Raw genomic sequence first — 19028 nt, 5'->3', positions numbered from 1 at the left:
CTAATTGCAGTATTATTGAAATTTCGAATTCGAAAATTATTAAACCAAAAGTTAATTTGAATGAAATTCCAGCTTTTCCAGATTATTTTCACATTATATTATAATTAATATTTTCCAACTATAAAATAGATAAATCATTTTGCAGACTCATTAAATAATTCCAAAATTTAAGTATAACTGGTAACCCTAATTTCAATTGCATATTTCTTGCTGCGCCTTTTTCACTTTGTTAATAAATTTTTTGTCACTATATTATTGAATTGTTGCATATAGATTCTTTTCTTTAAAATCTTTTGTTCTCTTTTCAATGTACTACATGCATACAAAATATATTTAACATTTTGACTAGGTTATTCGTCATGCAGTACATACTTTGGTTATGGCCCTTTTTAGAATAAGACCTCATTATTGTTACAAAAATTAATACAATACAAAAGAATGAATCGAAATGCAATGAAGAAATCAAAAGAAACAAAAACAACGGAGGTAAGGAAAATAAAAAATTATTATGGAGAAAAGAATTATGGATGGGCACCTCACGTTCATACCTAATAGCAAGAAAACAAAAAAATAAAAAAAAAATAAAAACAAAATGATTTACCTGTATAATTTTTTTATGTTTTAAATTTTTATTTTGTTATTTTTTTTTTTCCATTCCTCATTCAATAAAAAATTATTTTTTTATCTTTTTTTCCTTTAATTTTGTGTCTAATCCTATTAAATTCAACAAATTTTATGTATCATATTTCATAAATGGTATTGCCTTTTTGTATTTTTATTAAATTTGACAGTATTTGTGACAATTTTTTTTTTTTAATATAAAAAATTTTAATATTAAGTATGTATAGAGTGAATCAAGAACTTTTGACAATAATATTTATGAAAATTTTTAAAGGAAAAAACTGTGAAGCAAAACTTTTAAGAATAGTAAATTTCTTGTGTTGCTCATTGGTTCGAAATTTTGCTGATTGTTACAGATTTTCGAATCAAAATACTCTGAATGTTATTTGGAATCTACATTTTAATTTATTTTTAATTATTTTTCCTGAATTAATTTAAGAAATTTGACTGATTCTAAGTATGAAATCAATAAATAATTGTGATATTAATACATAATTACTTCAATATTATTATCATAGACACAAACCAATTTATTCAGATGATCCGCGCCTATAATAAAAGTTTTTGAAATTTTCACGATAAATATCGCTATACACTAATACCCTGTTATGCGAACTATATGGAAATAAATAACGCATTGGTATTGAAAGGTATTGGATAAATGTCACTGTCAAAAAAGTGTCAAATATTGTATATATTGCAACGAATAAATTTATATATTGTATGTATGTACATATATAAATGATTCGATTTAAGCCATTTCACTTAGCGGCCAGTTTTTTCGGAACGTGTCAAGGCCGTTTAACGGGAAACATAGTTAATCGGAAACAGCTAAATTAGTATTACGTACTGGCAAGTTTATTTTAAATAAAATAATACTAATGCAAATAATTAACTTATTTTCGCAAATAGTAATTTCGTAACTAAAACAGCCTACAATTTAGTAACTAGTACTCTACGTGTCAACTAAAAAAAAACAGCGTAAAAACTTTTATAATAAAATTTTAATAAATGACATTAATAAATTATTTCTAGTCCACTTACAAAACTACTTACATTACCATATATAGAGATTGATTACCGTAATTAATCCTATACTCATGATATTTTCATTAGTCATTTAAAGTAATAAATTGATTTGGAAAATTTTATTAAGTTTATTTCTTTTTTACTTAAAATGGGCAGATAAATTTCCGAACAATTTTCCCCTACGATACAAATTAGTTGTTTTTGTTTTTCTTTATGTTTTAATTTCAAGTTTTAATTTTTTTTCTTTTTGCGTGTTTTTAAGACATTAGTCGTAATTAACTTAATTAACGTCTTAATAATTTGCGTATTTAACAAAACATGAAGTTTACGTTTTAAATACAAGCACAGAAGTCTTCATTAGTTTGAAAGGAGGCGTTAAATGATTTTTGTTATTCTGTCGATTAATATTTTAATTTAAGAAATTCTAAAATGAAATTTTTTAAAATATTTTATTGTATTCTCAATTTACTAATTACAATTTTTATTAATAACTAATTAACACAATTATTAACCAAAAATTTGTAATCACTTTGTAACGAAAATTTCATTTCTAACAGTTTATATTAAGATCTAAAAATTTTTATAATTTTTATTCTTTCTGATAGGATTTTAAATAGTTTTACATTTCCATTTACAAAATTTATATGTAAATCTTTTTATAAGATTCTCTATATATACAGCAGAAAATAATATTTGCAAAAATTTATGAAAAGCGGCACAAATGTCACATCAATAAGTAACAGTATAATAATTATTGTCATATGAGTAAGTATAATAATAAATAAGACTTAACCTCATTTAAAGACTACATGCACTTGGACATTATTTTATATTATCAATATTATCAAATTTTTTCTCCACCTTACTTTCAATATTTTATCGTAAATTTTATAATTCTCATATTATGTACATCTTTAATGTCAAGATAATTTTTAAATTCTAAACAATAATGGAATTTCAAAATGAAAAAGAAAAGGTGAGAAAAGGAAAGGTGTTCAAGAGATGTACTTAAAATTTTTAGGTTAAAATTAAAATATGCATAATAATTATTGACATAAAAGTGACATAAGAACTTTTTAATTTGTGATATAAAAAATAGAAAATATTTTTTTAAAACAAGTACAGTGTCATGAACAAGTGTTATAAAGTAAAAAAAAAATTTAAGTTTACTTAAACATATTTTAGTTTCAATAATTTATTTTGTTGCAAGCGGTATAGGTCACGAATAACATGGAAATTGTCGACCTTTAAGGCTTCAAGTGTTGTTGGTTAATAAGCACAAAGCAGAGTACCTTAATTACCACAAAATAAAGAGTTAACAAGTACCAAATCTTGACCTGAAAATCAATTCACAGGGGTATAACAATTTCGGGGCTATAAATTGAGTAGATCGGCTGAGATAAGTTGAGTAGTTGATAATTTTAAAAGTAAATTTTGACAATTTGCTTTTGAGATTAAATTAAATATTATAGAGAAATATCTTAGTCTCTACTTTATCTTATATATATATAATTAAAGAGTATAGTTAGGCGGAACGTATAGGCATAATTTAACATAAACTTAAAAAATTTGACATTTTTCTCTCTTGATAAAATATCAGTTGTCATTATGAATACAAGTCTGTTTGTACAACCCAGGTGGTAATATTTTGAAAAGGAAATAACAAACGATTGACTAATTTGGAAAAAAAAGCAAAATTTTTTTATTTTTTATAAATTATTTTAGTAATTCAAATTCAAATTTAAATACAGATTAAAACATTATTTTTTTTTCCCTAATTTGAAATTCATATTTTATGTACATATCGAAAAATATACAAGATTTTTTGCTTGTTTTCCAATTTTTCTCCCATGTACATAATATTGAATGTATAATGCAAAATTCAAATTAGATTAACTAGATGCTAACTTTAAAATTCATTTAAAATGTATATGACTTCATCTTTATTTCAATTCTAATTCAATTTCTTGTAATCTTTTATTGTGAATTCCAAAAAAAAAATTAAAATAAATGTGCGTTTTTTTATTCCGAAACTTTAAATTTGAAAAAAAAAAAAAACAATATAAGGACACGCATTCGCATTTTATCAATAATCTAAATCAATAGATAAAACAACAAAATTGTTAAACCAAAGCTAAACAACAACCAAAATAAATGAAATAGAATTACAAAGACAAAAAAATATTAAAAAGAAAAACTATTGGTGAACTGAATACCAAAATCGGCAAAAAATAAGAGAAAAAACGCAGAAAAAAAAATAAAATTACAAATTAGAATTTGCAAATCAAGTCTTTTATTTTGAATTATTGGCATTTCCATAACATCTGTAGGAGTTCAAGCAATTATTCTGTTTTGATTTTATTATTATTCCTTTAATAAAATCTGGCCATAAACCTTACCTCAAAATCGAACTAAAAAAAAAATTCTATTATATTTATTATGTATTTATAACATTACAGTGGAATCCAGCTTTAATTTTGCGTTTGATTTATGGCAAAAATATTTCAGACATATGACCAAAGTTACCGCTCTTTGCGCAGCGTGTTCTATTGAGTGACACACAGGTTTTGCCCCATTTTCTGTCATATTTCACAAATAATGCTAATAATGTTCTCCAAGCCGTTCATCTGTATAAATTGGTAATTTCAGATACCCTCAACTAAAAAATCGCATGATTTTAAAGATTATTTGAGCAAATCCATTGCCAAAATTAATTTTTCAATATTGAAATTAGCACATTTTCCAACAAAAACTGACATTTTGTTAATTAGCAAATCCGTTAGCATTTTTCAACAAAGTCAGTAAATATTGGCAATTTAGTTGAGTTGTTCGAATGTTAACGATTTTTCACATTTTACTGCTATAATTTTGATCCAAAATTTTCCCGTAAATTCTGCCATCGATTTCTAATTTAAGTAATTCTACTGTAATTTTTTAAATTAAATTTTTGTTTTTTAATTCTTAATTTTTTACCATAATATCATATTAAATGCAAAAATAAAAAACTCACTCGCACACCCACTTTCAATTCATCATGAGTGCCAATTGTTAGTCAAATTAATTCTAACCTCATTCCCAAAAGATTTTCATTCAAGCTTATAAGTATAATATGATGAATAAGAAATTAACGAGTATATACAAACAATCACACAATATTACAAACACTTTTTTTTTACAATAAGTATAAAACATAAAAAATAATCTTTTCTTAAGAAAATTTATTTTATTAACTACACACTAAAACAACCAGTGAGTTACAATATTGCTGTTATTTTGTAACAAAATGACGCGTGAAATTTATTTTAATTGCTATTAAATTGGAAAAAAAAAATGTATAAAGAACAATGAATAGGGAAAAAATTAGCGAAAATAAATTGCAAATTATAAGTTTTATATAAAATTAAGAAAAATAAATGAGAAAAACAATAAGCATGGAAAACTTAAACCCAATGAAATTTATCAAGATATTTCCGAATTAAAAAATTTTAAAAGTTAAAAAATAAATATTATACTTGACTGTACCACATAAGAAACTAATGTATGTACATGTGTGCCCTTAAATGAAATTGCTGATATTTTGAATGATTTATACGATTTCTTTTTTATTTTGTTGATTCTTAAATAAAATCAAAGACAAGAAAAAATTTTGTAGTCCAACAAATCTATATTCAATTTTTTTTTTTTTTTGTAATAAATTTTATTAAAAAGAAATCAAAATTTCATTTGCATTTTCAATTAATTCAATATTTATTTATGGAAATTAAAATGAATTTCAAATTTGAATTGTTATATAAAACAAATAAAATATTTGTTATAACAACTACTTACATATATGTATAAACGAGTACGTTAAGGGCGAAAAGAAAAGCTACATAATATGCAATTCAAGTTGAAAATATAATTTTAAAATTTTGGTTTTAAAATGTGTGTTTTGTTGAAAACTCCGTACTAACTTAGAAAAAATGAAAAAGATTAAATATAGACGCATAACTGTTATACATTCTCACATTTAATTGTTATACATTCGAGCACATAACAGGTGTACTCTATACCTCATTTATATGAAAGTGTTATACACTCCTTACATAACTGTTATACAGTCTTTATATAACTGTTATACATTTAGAAAATTCGAAAATAAAAAATTTGTTAGTTGAACCACATGAACCTATAAGGAAACAAAATATTCGAATCTTTCCGAAGAAAATGTGAAAATTCATTTTCGTAACACTCTGAGCACACATTTCTTGCCGTAGATGACTTTTACTCTTATATAAAAAGATTTCCAAACGAAACAGCGTCCGAATCAGATTTCGAACAGTTGTTAGTGCTATATATTCGTTAATTCGTGGCACTTACTTTTAGATATAAAATCTTATAACTTAAACTGCATATAAACTTGGATATAACGCTGTAAAAATTTGTGGGTCAAATTTTAAATTTCGAAATTTTATTTTAAGAATATCTATACTTTTTATATAAGATATAAATCTAAACTGTTATATAAAAAAAAAATTCATATAAAAATCAATGAAATCTAATCCTTATTCTTTTTTCATTTTGTTACTTAAAAAATTTTACTTTTTTTTTGTTTTTGTATAACAGCATAGTGTGTTTTATAACGCAAATAACGCTACTAAAGAATTGTTTAATTTTAACTAATATTTCCTAGATATATATATATATATATGTATACCTTTTTTTATGATCGTTAATTCAAAATAGACATTGAAAAATTATTATGAATTCATAAAGTTGATGTGGCGCCTTCTAGCACAAAAATTAGTTCTTTTATTATTAAGATTTTTTGTTATATTTTTTTTTGTTAGAAGAAGTAAAAAGTATTAAAAGGCACTTTTTTTGTTTTGGGTTTGTTGTGTTTCGGCCAGACAGCATTACATTTCCAATTTCTCAACATAATTTTTTTGTTACTTTACGGAAGTGTTAGATGAGAAATGATTTTTAAACGTTTTAAAAGCTTTTTTTTTTCTTCTTCTTCAAATTAATTACAAGAAATTTATCAAAAATTTAATTTTAATAAACAAAAAAACTTTATATTTGATTAGGATTTACCAATCAAACATTATTATAGTCTGCTTTGTCTAGGATACTATAAAAAACCAAGTTGAGGTGAAATTTATTAAATAGTGCTATTAGCATAGGAAACTATTTTGGGTGTACTGTTGCGTTCTTTTTAATTCTACACAGAATTTTGAGCTTAGCGAATCATAAACCATCAAAATGCAGTAAAATATTAATCATAGTGCAGTCTAACTGTTATACATTTTTAATTATAAATCAATAACTATTCTTTTTGTACTAAATTTAAATTATTTAATTTCTTATTATTTTGTTAGTTTGATCAGTTTAACTTTTTGGGAAAATTCCCAATAATTTCAGAATTATAGTCATACAATTTCCAATTTAAATGCTTGTATATTTAACACACCTTCTTTTTATATATACATATATATAGTGGTAAAAAGGACAGTTCACGCCTATTTGTACATTTATATTTAACAATATTTAAATTATATTTAATTATTACGGTGGTGGCCTCCATACTTGTATATTGTACACCATGTTTAGAGTATAAGGCTTTAATGTTACCATTTTAAATAAGCCGGGTTATAAAAGGTGCGTATATTACGATCTTTAACAAATGTGAAGGCGTTATAATACCATATTATTATTTAGAGTTATAAAAAGGCGTTATAAACGGCGTGAATTATACATTGACCTAAGTTTAAATTAATTAAATAAAAACATAATCTTTTTTTTTTCTCAATAATATTTGCATATCTTTTGCTGATAAAATTTAAAAGCAATCTTTAACCAATTTTTTTCTGTTCTTTTTTTGATTTTGTTAAAATTTCCGTCATCAATGATGACCGCACACGTATAATTTTCATTACAAAAAAAAAAATAAATAAACAAACAAAACAACTACCATCATATTATATTGAAAAAAAAAAAAAAAAAATAGTTGATGAAAATTAATGTGGCCAGAATTGAACGCTTCCACGCGCATTAAAATTCAACTTTTTTATGGTTATTTTTGTTTTTTATCATATTTTTTTCTTTGGCATTTATGGTTATTATGATTAAATGTTTTATATTTTCTTATGATTTCTTCAATCAGAAAAAAACACAACACAAAAAAAATAAGATGATCAGAATAAAATGTTAAAGGGACACAGACACCCTTTAAGACTGGACCATATGTGAAAAAAAGCGATAAGAAAAAAACAAATGTTCACTTAATGTTTATTTAAATAGAAAGCCAAATCAAGTCAAACACATAAAAAGACAAAAAAATAACCTTTAAATCTAAATATTTAAAATGATATCAAAAAAAAAAAACGAAACGTTTATTTGATTTTTATTAAAACAAATAAAAAATTATTATTAAAAAATTCAAATGAAATGTAAGAAGAGAGTGAAATTAATTTATGCAATGATGTCATCAAAAAATGCAACCGCCATAACTTCCTTCCTTCCTTTCTTGCCTCTTTCTGCCTCTTCTTTCCTAAAACATTTTCTTAATTTTTATATTTGGAGATTTGTTTGTTTGCTTTTCATTTTCATCTTTCTTTTAAACCTTTACTTTCCTTTCAAAATCTTGAAATTTATTTTCAAGACAAAAAAATAACACAATTTTTTTTTTTTGCATTTTATTTCAATTAAAATACAATTTAATTCATTTTAATCGAAATATTTACGCACATAAACTGAATTTACATAAAAAATATTAATAATTTGACATGTAGTCAATGAGAATTTGAAAAATTTTATTTGATATTTGGGAAAAAAAAACAAATCCCGTTATAATTTAATGAAAATCATTATGATTATAGAAATAATGTCAAATGTCAAAATAATGTCAAATATATTCGAATAAATTATAAATTCAAATATGTATGAAATATGAATATTTTGAGAAAATTTTAAAATTGCATACTTTTAGGGGAATCAAAATGTATGTACGTATGTATGTATGTAGTTACATCTATAAGTAAGAGGGAAATCTTTGTATTAATAAAGTTATTTTGCTCTGGGCTCCTTGAATTTTCTACATAAAAAAAATTTTGTCTTTTATAAAAGGTCAAACGGTCAAACTAAATCTGTGTTGGATAGCTTAAATTGTAGCCTGCTTTTTATCATGAAGATTTTGTTGAGACCATCAGGTGTGCAAATTATGAAAATTGATGATTCCATCTCTTGTTAATTATGGTTATGGTGAAAGAATATTTCTTACAAAATTACTATTTTCGTATTGTTTACTTATAAGCCAATTGTAAAAATGAATGCCTTTGCCATGAACCGCTGCTTAAAAATTTTCCTTGTCGGTATAATAAGTGGAACGAGTGAATGTTTGTCTCGGTGCAAAGTTTTCAAAAACTATTTTAGTTAAGGTTTTCGTCTCTCTAGCTAACTACCTTATACTTTTTGATGGGTTAATTCCAAATCACAACAATATTTCAATATATTGCTGTGCGGCTCCTCTCGTTATTGTTGAGTTAAGCTAGTTTTTCGCATTCGTCTATGTAAATTAGTAAATGTGCGGTTATAATATTTAAACAAAATATTCTTACAACTAATTTTTTAAATGAATTTTTTCCATTTCTCTCAGAAAATGTTTTTCTCATTTTTGTTTCTAAATTAGGTTTTGTATACTTTTTAGGCTTAACTTCCTTTAGTGTTGACGACTTTATATAACAAAAAAAAAAAAATTTTAATAAAATTTACTGTCATAGTGAAATTCGGCACTGGGTTTAGAATCAATCGAAGGGATTTCATGGTACATAATAAATTAAAGATAACACTTTATTTTAATTATAGTTATAATGATAACAATGAGAGCAAAAATTCATGTCTAATAAATAAATATTAAAGAGCAAAATATTTAATAATAAATATTTTTCAAAATTAAATAAATTTCACTTTGACAAACAGTAGCGAGGCAACTATATCACATTATGCATGAACTCATAACCTGCACGTTTTTAATTTCAAAAAGTCCTATAATAAAATTAAACTGAACATAGAGTCACTTACGGATATCGGAACGACATTTAAATTTCTTATAAATTTTTCATAATATTTCAATTAAATTCATCAAAATCTCTTTATTAAATCATTTTTCGATTAGATCATTATAATATTTACATTACTCTCTATATGTACCGTAATTCAAGAGTATCCAACTATATTTACATATTTCCATTATTGGTATATGAAAATGAACCAGAAAAATAAAAAAAAAGAATTTGTAATAAAAATAAAACAAATTGTTTAAAAATTTTATTTTGATTGAATGAATTTTTAAAATGTTATCAAGAAATAAACCTTTTTCGTTTTTCTGTTATACATAAAACACAAATTAATTCAATCACATATTTACATATTAAATATTACATATTTATGAACATTGTACTATAAATATATGTACAAATTATTTTATATACAGATTTACACATGTTAATATACAATTTATTATGAGCATGAAATGAAAAAAAAATGTTGACAACAATCTGCACTATTCATTTTTTATAAATTGTTATACCGCATGTCCACTTTGAAATTTTCAATTCAAATATTATACTTGTGTATAACACAAATATTAATGTTTATAATGTTGTGTATAGTTGTGTATAATATGCATATTTGTGCGTATATCAAGTTTATTTGATTTGGTTTTATTTCTTTTTAAATATAAAAATTCGAATAAATTTCAATATTAAAAACAAAAAGAAAAAAAAATGAACAGAAGGAACTCACTCAAGAAAATTGTTTTGTTTTTCGGTTTTTATTATTTAATCAAGTTCGCCCACAATAATTTCGAACTCCTCTCACATATTATATATAAATTTCAATATTCTTATATTAAACTTAAATAAATATTAGTAATAAGAAATATGTTTAGATTATGTATTTATATGTCTACCTATACCACATTACGTACACGTTATGCATATGTCTTTAATAAATATGCACAAGGTGTTCAAAACTGCAACAAAAATACCGAACTATGTCGGGAAAATAATATCGAAATATTAAATTTTTCGAAGTCGGTATACGAACTATCAAAATTTCAAATTATGAAATTTGATAGTTATCAAACGTAGGGAAAATATTATTAACGAAAGAGAAACAACGCAAGCACGAATATCGAAGATTATCGACGACGAGGCATACGTAGTTTTTGTATTCTTTCTACCAACGATTGCAATCTCTATAAAAAATAAAGTCTATATAAATAAGAAAATTGTGTATTCTAAGATTTATTATCAGAGTAATCATGTGACGCTTCAAACAAACTAAATTTCCAGTATGACTATGACCAAAAGCAATTCGAGCAAAGTGTTGCAATAAAAAAAACAGTAAAATCTCGCAGATCTGGTAACCGGAAACCTGATATAAAATTCGATCTAGCTCAAGCAAGACATGTGGAAATTTTGTTGAAATGAGAATGAAGTCTCTTTTGTCTCAACATACCTACTGTGAGAAAACAACCTCCCAACCTTACAACACTAACAAATCAGAAGATTCCGAACGATTCCGAAAATATGCTCGACCCGAATTTATAAGGTCAACAGTTTTCAAATGAGTGCTTTATAAGTTTTAAGCACTCAAAAAAGTGTTTGAGCGCTTTTTTTGAGCAAGGTCGAACAATAAATTCCCTCAGTGCGCTATGCAATATACTTTCGCACTAATTACATGCACACCTTGTAATTTTATGTAAGTATAACCATATTATATACAAGAATTAACTTATTGTAAAGTAATACGGTAAGTTGATCTGTTACTTAAATTCATATCTTTGTCCACATTAGTAAATACTATATAAACCTATGTATGTATGTAAAATAAGGTTATCTCGGTTGGAATCGCATAAAAAATGAAACAAAATAATAAAAATTGCTCAGTGAGAGATCGACCAGTGCCATAGCACCACAATATGTGTAGTACCATTAACAAAAATGCTATGTTTTTTATGACTTCTTCTTTTTTTTTCTTTACTATTGTTTTTGCTTTTTTACTGCTGCTTTTTTCAGTATAATTGTAGATCGTATACCACCAACTAACATTAAATATGATGCAATTTATTATTTGGTCAACATGAACTCAATTTTGGATTTTCAATGTCCACGAAATGTTAGCACCTTCAAAATGGAAATGAAGCAAAACAAAAAAACTGAAATAGACACCAAATGGATACAGTAAAGTCAGAGGGAGCAATAACAAAGCAAAAAAAAAAGAAAAAAAGCAAAAACTTGGTATTTGCTCAAGATAAAGACAAGTCGCCGCGGATTTTTTCTTGTTCTTGTTATCCCATCAATTACGATATCACAACAATTTTTTTAACAAATTGAAGAGATTTTTTCCTCTTCTTATATATTTGCTGTCGCTTTTTATTCTGTTTTTTTCTTCTTGTATTCATGTACTTACATATATTGGCGTGCATTGGTTTTCGTTCAGAAGCTGAAAAAGTTATCGCCCTTATTTAGCACTTTTAGCTTTTATATTTTAATTATTATTATTGTTGTTGATTGTTAAACTCGTTCTTGCTGCATAAATGCATATGGGTGATTCAAATTTTTGATTTTGATCAAATGATTTTCTTTTTTTTTGTTTTGTCTTGCTTAAGAGGTACTCTGTTATATATCTTTGCTCTATCGGCCGTCTCTAATCTATCACGGTAATAAATTTATAAAGTAAACCGATTGTTTTATAATGATTTTATGTAATATGCTGTCTAGAGAATATGTTTAAAATATTCATAATCGATATTTAAAATATTAGAATTTTGAAATTTGAGTGAAAATTTTGCTAACTACATATTTGAACAAAATAATTTTCAATTATTCATAATTTAAATGTATTGAACATTTACAAATATATTTTTGAACTTAGTATTTATTGTAGAATAATTTAAATAGCTTAATTTAAATTAATACTAATAAGATTTTTTGAATACGAAGACCTATAGTATTATAGGTTTCAAAAAATCTTAATCGAAATTACAATTTAATTTTATTCTCTTATAAAAATTTATGTTGACAAAATCCAAGTCAACGATATGACTGTACGTGAACATCTGAATTTAAAATTAAAAAAATTATGCCATGTACCTACCTGCTTTCTTAATATCAAAATATACTAACATGCATAAGCATGCAAACAATTATCATACGATTAAGAAAATCAAAATACAATATATCCGTACATTGAATTGCATACGTAGGTTGATCCAAAATTTACTAAACGAAGAGTAACGAAGAGAACGATTTTCTAAGTTTATAAAGTAATTTGATTATATTTACAAATATAAAGTAAATGAAACAATTCCAGGTGGATTAAAATATTTCAAATTTCAATTAAATGAATCTAATTCAATAATCAACACACATGTTTATTTGTATATAGTTTTTGAGAATCCAATCTGCTAAATATATGAAATGAACTAACAATTATTAGTCCTTCAATAGGATTTGTGAATTTTAAGAATAGCAATTAAATGAAAAATAAATCTTGTATTCATTTTAGTGTAATTAATCTTTCAAAAAACTTATGTCATTAATAGTAAGAACTTTACCTCACATATACTGGAACAAAATACAATATCTCGGCCGAAACAGCCTTTTTCATAAAATCTTTAATTCAAATCCAATGAATGTAGTACAGAGAGCTGCGAAAATCTGACATTCAATAATTGACAAATAACACTAAATGTCTGAAATGAGCTCCGTGAATACGCAGTTCTTGATTTATTTAATTACACAAATTAATTTGCTTGAAATTTATTAGTATTTACTAATTCACTGTTTAAATAACAGAATGAAAAAAAAAACTTCCAATTACATACCATCAGAACAAATTGATTTTAAAATATTTTAAAAGTTTAAATTACCTACAAGGTAGATTGTAAACTGCAAAAAAAAAAATACCAAATAATTTCAATACTTTACACATATTGAATATAATGAAAACATTAAATGTAAATATTTAATGAAAGAACTATAGGTGTTAAATATTAAATTTCTTATATTTTATTAAAATACTATGTAATTTTTTGACAAATTTCTGTTATATTCAAATCACCTAATATGCTCTATAAATATGTATTTAAATTATCTTATATAAATACAATTGTATGTATATGCGTACACAGATTCCCTGTACATAATAATATGTTTACACTATTTTTTTTTTACACACTGTGTCTCTTCAAAATTCATTCAAGAAAAACATACCTACATCTTACGTATGAATAGACGACATGTTAATAAATTTTGTATATTAAACGAACCAATTAATTAAACTGACCTATTATAATTTATATACCCAATAATATTATATATATATTTATAACATAACCATGTTATAACCACTTTAAAAAAATCACAGATCTGTCACAATAATTTTCTATTAAAAATCACTTGATTGAAATATAAGATCAACTGCTGATGCTCTTAAGAAAATTTTGAAAAAGATTTCAAATATTTTTAAATCACACAATAAATTTATTTACTCGTATGTATAATATGGCATTATTGCCTCAATTATTACCATCTTTTTGTTATACATAAATACACACATATACATTTATGTATATGCAAATAAGTTTAATAAATTTGAGCATTACATCTATTTTAAGAATTTTCTATTATAATATCTATTTGTTTATTACTTTATGATACAATTAAACTTCTATAAACAAATAAATATATGTAACTAGAAATATATAAATATTGTAAACTGCAACTGTTATAGAAAAAAAAATGTAGGGTGCCTTTTTTATTGTTAACAATTTTGATTAGAATTAAAATTTTGTCGGCAGGAATGATTTGATTTTTACTTTGGATTCAACTTAGAAACTTTCTAAATTGAGTTTTAAAAAATGTCTCATAATTTATAGCATATATAAAACACAAGCCTTTGCTGTTGTTGGAATTGCAATAACACTGTAGTTAACCAGGTCTTAACCGTTATAAGCTGATTTTCGCATTATAATAATTTAAAAAACTATAAGATTCTCTAGATAAAAATTCTCTAGATTAAAATTGTCCTAAAAGCTGAGGCAAAGAAAGTAATGAATTTTAAAACGGAAATTTTAATCTTACTTCTGTTACAGTTGCAGTTTTTCTTACAATATTATGTGTTCGGCTAGCTAATATATAATATAAAATAAAAGCTAATATATAGAATTAATTTTAAAATTTTCATTCATGTTACAAATAAATACAACAATAATTTAATTAGAAAGAACCCTGTATATATTATACACATAGTTACTTATAAATTTAATAATATGCGCTTCTTTAATTTATAAAATAAACATTAAGATTTTTCTACGTTGACCTAAAGTTCAATGGACCCACATAAATTTTCCGCTTCCAATTTTTCTTGTTTTTATTTTTTCAGCTTTTTTGTCAATTTGGATTTGGTTCATTCAAGTTTTTTTAAATAATTGTTTCTGTTTTTTTTTGTAGTAAAAAAATTTCGTCATATTTAATGATAACTTAATGTTTTTTTTTCCAGCTTACATACTGCACAATTTTAAATGATAAAACCGCAGGAAAACAACAACAAATTAGACACATGTGTTCAGTAAATACTCATTTCATGTACATTTCATATACATAAATTTCGCAATTTTTTAATTTTAAAAGTAATTTCAAATTTCAAATATTCAACAAATCATCTTTTTACAAAATTGTATGTATATCTTTGTATGTATATATGTAGGGAATAGAAAATCGTTCATCATAAAAGACAAGACGTGTGAGACTCTTTCATAATATTTAATTATAAAAAATAATATCGTAATATTTTTCTTCTATTCTTTTTATTATTTTATTTTTGTAATTAAATGTTCCATTTACTGAAATATGTGCATTATATATGGAATTATTATTATTCAAAATAAAAAATTGAAAAATTGGCAGCAGATGGCAGAAATGTGCGTGTTAATTATTGATAAAATTTGAAAAGAAAAATTCCCGGTTCCTTTCAATTGGCTCATATGAACAAAGTTCTTTTCAAAATATGAAATTGGTCGGACAAAAGGAATTGGGTGGACTTAATTCAGTCGTTTTGTACAAATTATTTGGTAGCAAATTTTTATAATATTCAAATTTAAGCAAAAGTCTTTCAAGCCACACACACTTTGCACCTACGTTAACGTACACTCATATTTTACACCCTCAATTATTATGAAACTGTAATGAGAATTAAATTGCTCAAATTTGAATTAAATTGCTCAAATTTGCAAAATGAATAAAAATTAAATTGTTGAAAACAAAGAAAAACATGTAAATATGTGTATGTAACAAATTTTCCTTGAAAATATCAATTTCTTTTCTAAATTTTTAATGAAATGCAACAATAACTTCTAATTTTAGAAGCAATAATGACATAAAAATTTAGAAAACTTCTCAAGATCAAAAAAAATTCCCCTTTTTGATCTTAAGAAGACCTTAATCTCAAATACGAAAAAAATTTCCCAAATTCTATAAAAAGTGTAAGCGCATGTGTCTCACATATATAAAAAATAACAGAAACAATAACAACAAAAACAAATGTATTCATCCCAAAATGGAATATGAAATTTTGAATTAAAAACAAAAATTAATTTATAATATTGTAACAATGTAAAAATTTGATCAACAATCTCTCCGTCCCGTTCGCGCAAATGTATAACATTAAATTTTCTCATAATTTAATATTACATGTAGGTTACAGTGCTCCCGATAAACCCTATTATACGTTTTCTTTGGGGACATGTAAACAAAATCATATTATATGTTAATATAATTTTAATTTATTCTAACAAAAAGTAAAAATAAATAGAAAATATAGGAAATAAGTTGAAATTATTTGATGCTATTTTAGTATTGAAAATGAAATGAAAGTTATATTTTACAACTTCATCAGTTTTATGAACAATTTTCTATTATACATATGAACATATACAGTGATGAACAAAAATTACAATATACGATAAAACAATTATGATAAAATAAATAGAGTTTTCCTAATCAAAGAATTTTTTACATACTTTACATCCATTAAATATCATGAAACTCGGAATACGCAGTAAAACTACGTTAGAACAAAACTCAGCTTGCATGTGTTACTACCTTTTTGAAATTAATACACAAAGACAGAAACTAAAGATTGGGATCCATATTATACTAATACTCTTAAATCCTGATTTGCATCTTTAAACAATTAACCTACTAAATCTCAGACAGCTCAATATAGCACAAATCGCATGCTTCAAATTCTTAGGATCTTTCATTTGTCTTTTAAGAGTGAAGCTTCAGTTTCACAAAAAATTGAGTTAACAAGGTGGTTACCAGCTTGCCGGTATTTTTATATACAATGGATCATCCAAATTATAACTTCAATTCTAATATTATTTTAAGTTGGGCACCTCCGTTTTTGAATTACATTTTTTTTTTACTCCGAAGTTTTTGTAAACGTTTGTAATCCACGAATGATGACAAAAAAAAAATTCATATGCTTTTATTTTCTAATTTCTTTTTGTTGCATTACGCGTACGTAATACACACACATATATACGTAAATAAATACCAACTAAAACAAATAAAATAAGAAATTTCTAATAAAAGTTCATGAGAATTTTTGTTCCCTTTCAATTTCGAACAAGCATTAATAACTACAATGTCGGCCTATCTATAGTAGATTCCAAGATATTTTGCTAAAAAGCAAAAAATAAAATAAATAAATCGTGGAGTCACTTTATTTCTCAAAATTTCAATTCTTTCTTTTTTTTTTTCGTATTCAAATTAAAATTTTCAAAAAAAAACAACCATATGAATACAATGAACACCATGTATGTAAAATTTGTTTATTAAAATTAAACAAGCAAATAAGCGTATAAGCACAAGCAAAACATTCAATTGGAAATTATGTCAAACGTGAATTCAAGAATAGATGAATTTTTTTAATATAGTTTTAAGTACATGATTTTTAACTTTTTATGGAACAACGAAATTATCTTATTTCTATGTGTACATGGCACATACATTCAATTATGCTAATATTTCTAATTCTTTAATAATTCTAAATGAAGTTAATTAATCTTCAATGGGAGAGCAAAAAAAAAAAAGATAATAAATTGGTATTTCCTAAAGGAGTAAAAAATTTTAAAGTAAATTAAAATTTTAGTTTGTCTATAGCAATAATATTGTGACTTATTTAAATTTTTATAAATTCATATTGAATGCATTAAAACAAATTTGCTTATCGTTAAATTCTTCGACATCTTATTAAATTATACAAATTGAGTGTAATTTGAAATTCGACATAGACTAAGACTGCTTTAATACTTTAAATTGAACACAAATTTTGAAATAGTAATTCTTTTGTACCAGTTTAAATAAATAGCACCAAATTAACAATTCTTTATTAACTGTTAATAATTATTCAAAATAAATTTTGGAGCTCTTCTACATACACAATTTGATCTAAAATTGATAAATTTAAAATTTTGTTTAGATTTATTAGGGTCAAACATTAAAATTTCTTATAGAAAGGTTGTTATGCTGCATTATTAACACAATAATATAAAATTTCATTCATCATTATCATTAAGGGCCATAGCTTGTAAATTACCACTAAAAAAAAGTAATTATTTATCAATAAAAACTAAAGATTTCTAAGACAACAATTAAAAATTTTAAACCTATTTTCTATTTTATTTAAATTTTACACAGATTTTTCGAGAAATATCAAAATATAAAAAGGTAAAAATCACAAAAATAGAAACTTATATTTAATTTGAAAGTGAAAATTATTTGAGAATAGGGTTTCCATAATATATTATGCCTATTAAAATTTTATATGCAACACAATTATTGCTAAAATGAAATTATATTTCATTAAAATTGAATAAAATTTAAAAATATAATATAAAATTTTTATTAGGATTGTAAATTTTAATCAAAATTTATTTTAGAAAATGATAGACGGTAACTAATTTCTTATTTTAAACTTTGGAACAATATTAAATTAAGTTGTAAAGATTAAAAAGGGAGAAACTTTTATACTTAGAAGGTAAATTCAATTTCAAGATAAAAATTAAGGCTCTAGTTAGGGCAACAAACTTAATCCTCAGTTAATTTAGTTAAATTAAATTAAATTTAACTAAAACCATTGAAATTAAACAATGGAATTATAAATTATGAGTCAGAAAATATTAAATAGATCGAAAGATTTTGAAATAAAATGAATAATTCTATTTAAAAATAGAATACTTTATGGAAATCCAATATAAAGATTAAATTCTAAATAACACTTCGGGTGCTTTCCCAATAGTTCAGTGATAAATCTTTTAAATATTCAAA

General features: G+C 24.0%; 1 protein-coding gene across 1 annotated transcript in view; it reads right to left on the bottom strand.

The window, feature by feature from the left end:
• LOC129608163 (unconventional myosin-XVIIIa) overlaps positions 1–19028 on the bottom strand; it is a 229151-nt gene that overhangs the window by 174326 nt on the left and 35797 nt on the right. The window lies entirely within an intron of this gene.

This window comes from Condylostylus longicornis, unplaced genomic scaffold, assembly GCF_029603195.1.
Source record: "Condylostylus longicornis isolate FDR11 unplaced genomic scaffold, ASM2960319v2 ptg000030l, whole genome shotgun sequence".
Classification (NCBI taxonomy): Eukaryota; Metazoa; Arthropoda; class Insecta; order Diptera; family Dolichopodidae; genus Condylostylus; species Condylostylus longicornis.
Note: the sequence above shows the minus strand (reverse complement) of the source record. Positions and strands in the feature narration are given on the sequence as shown.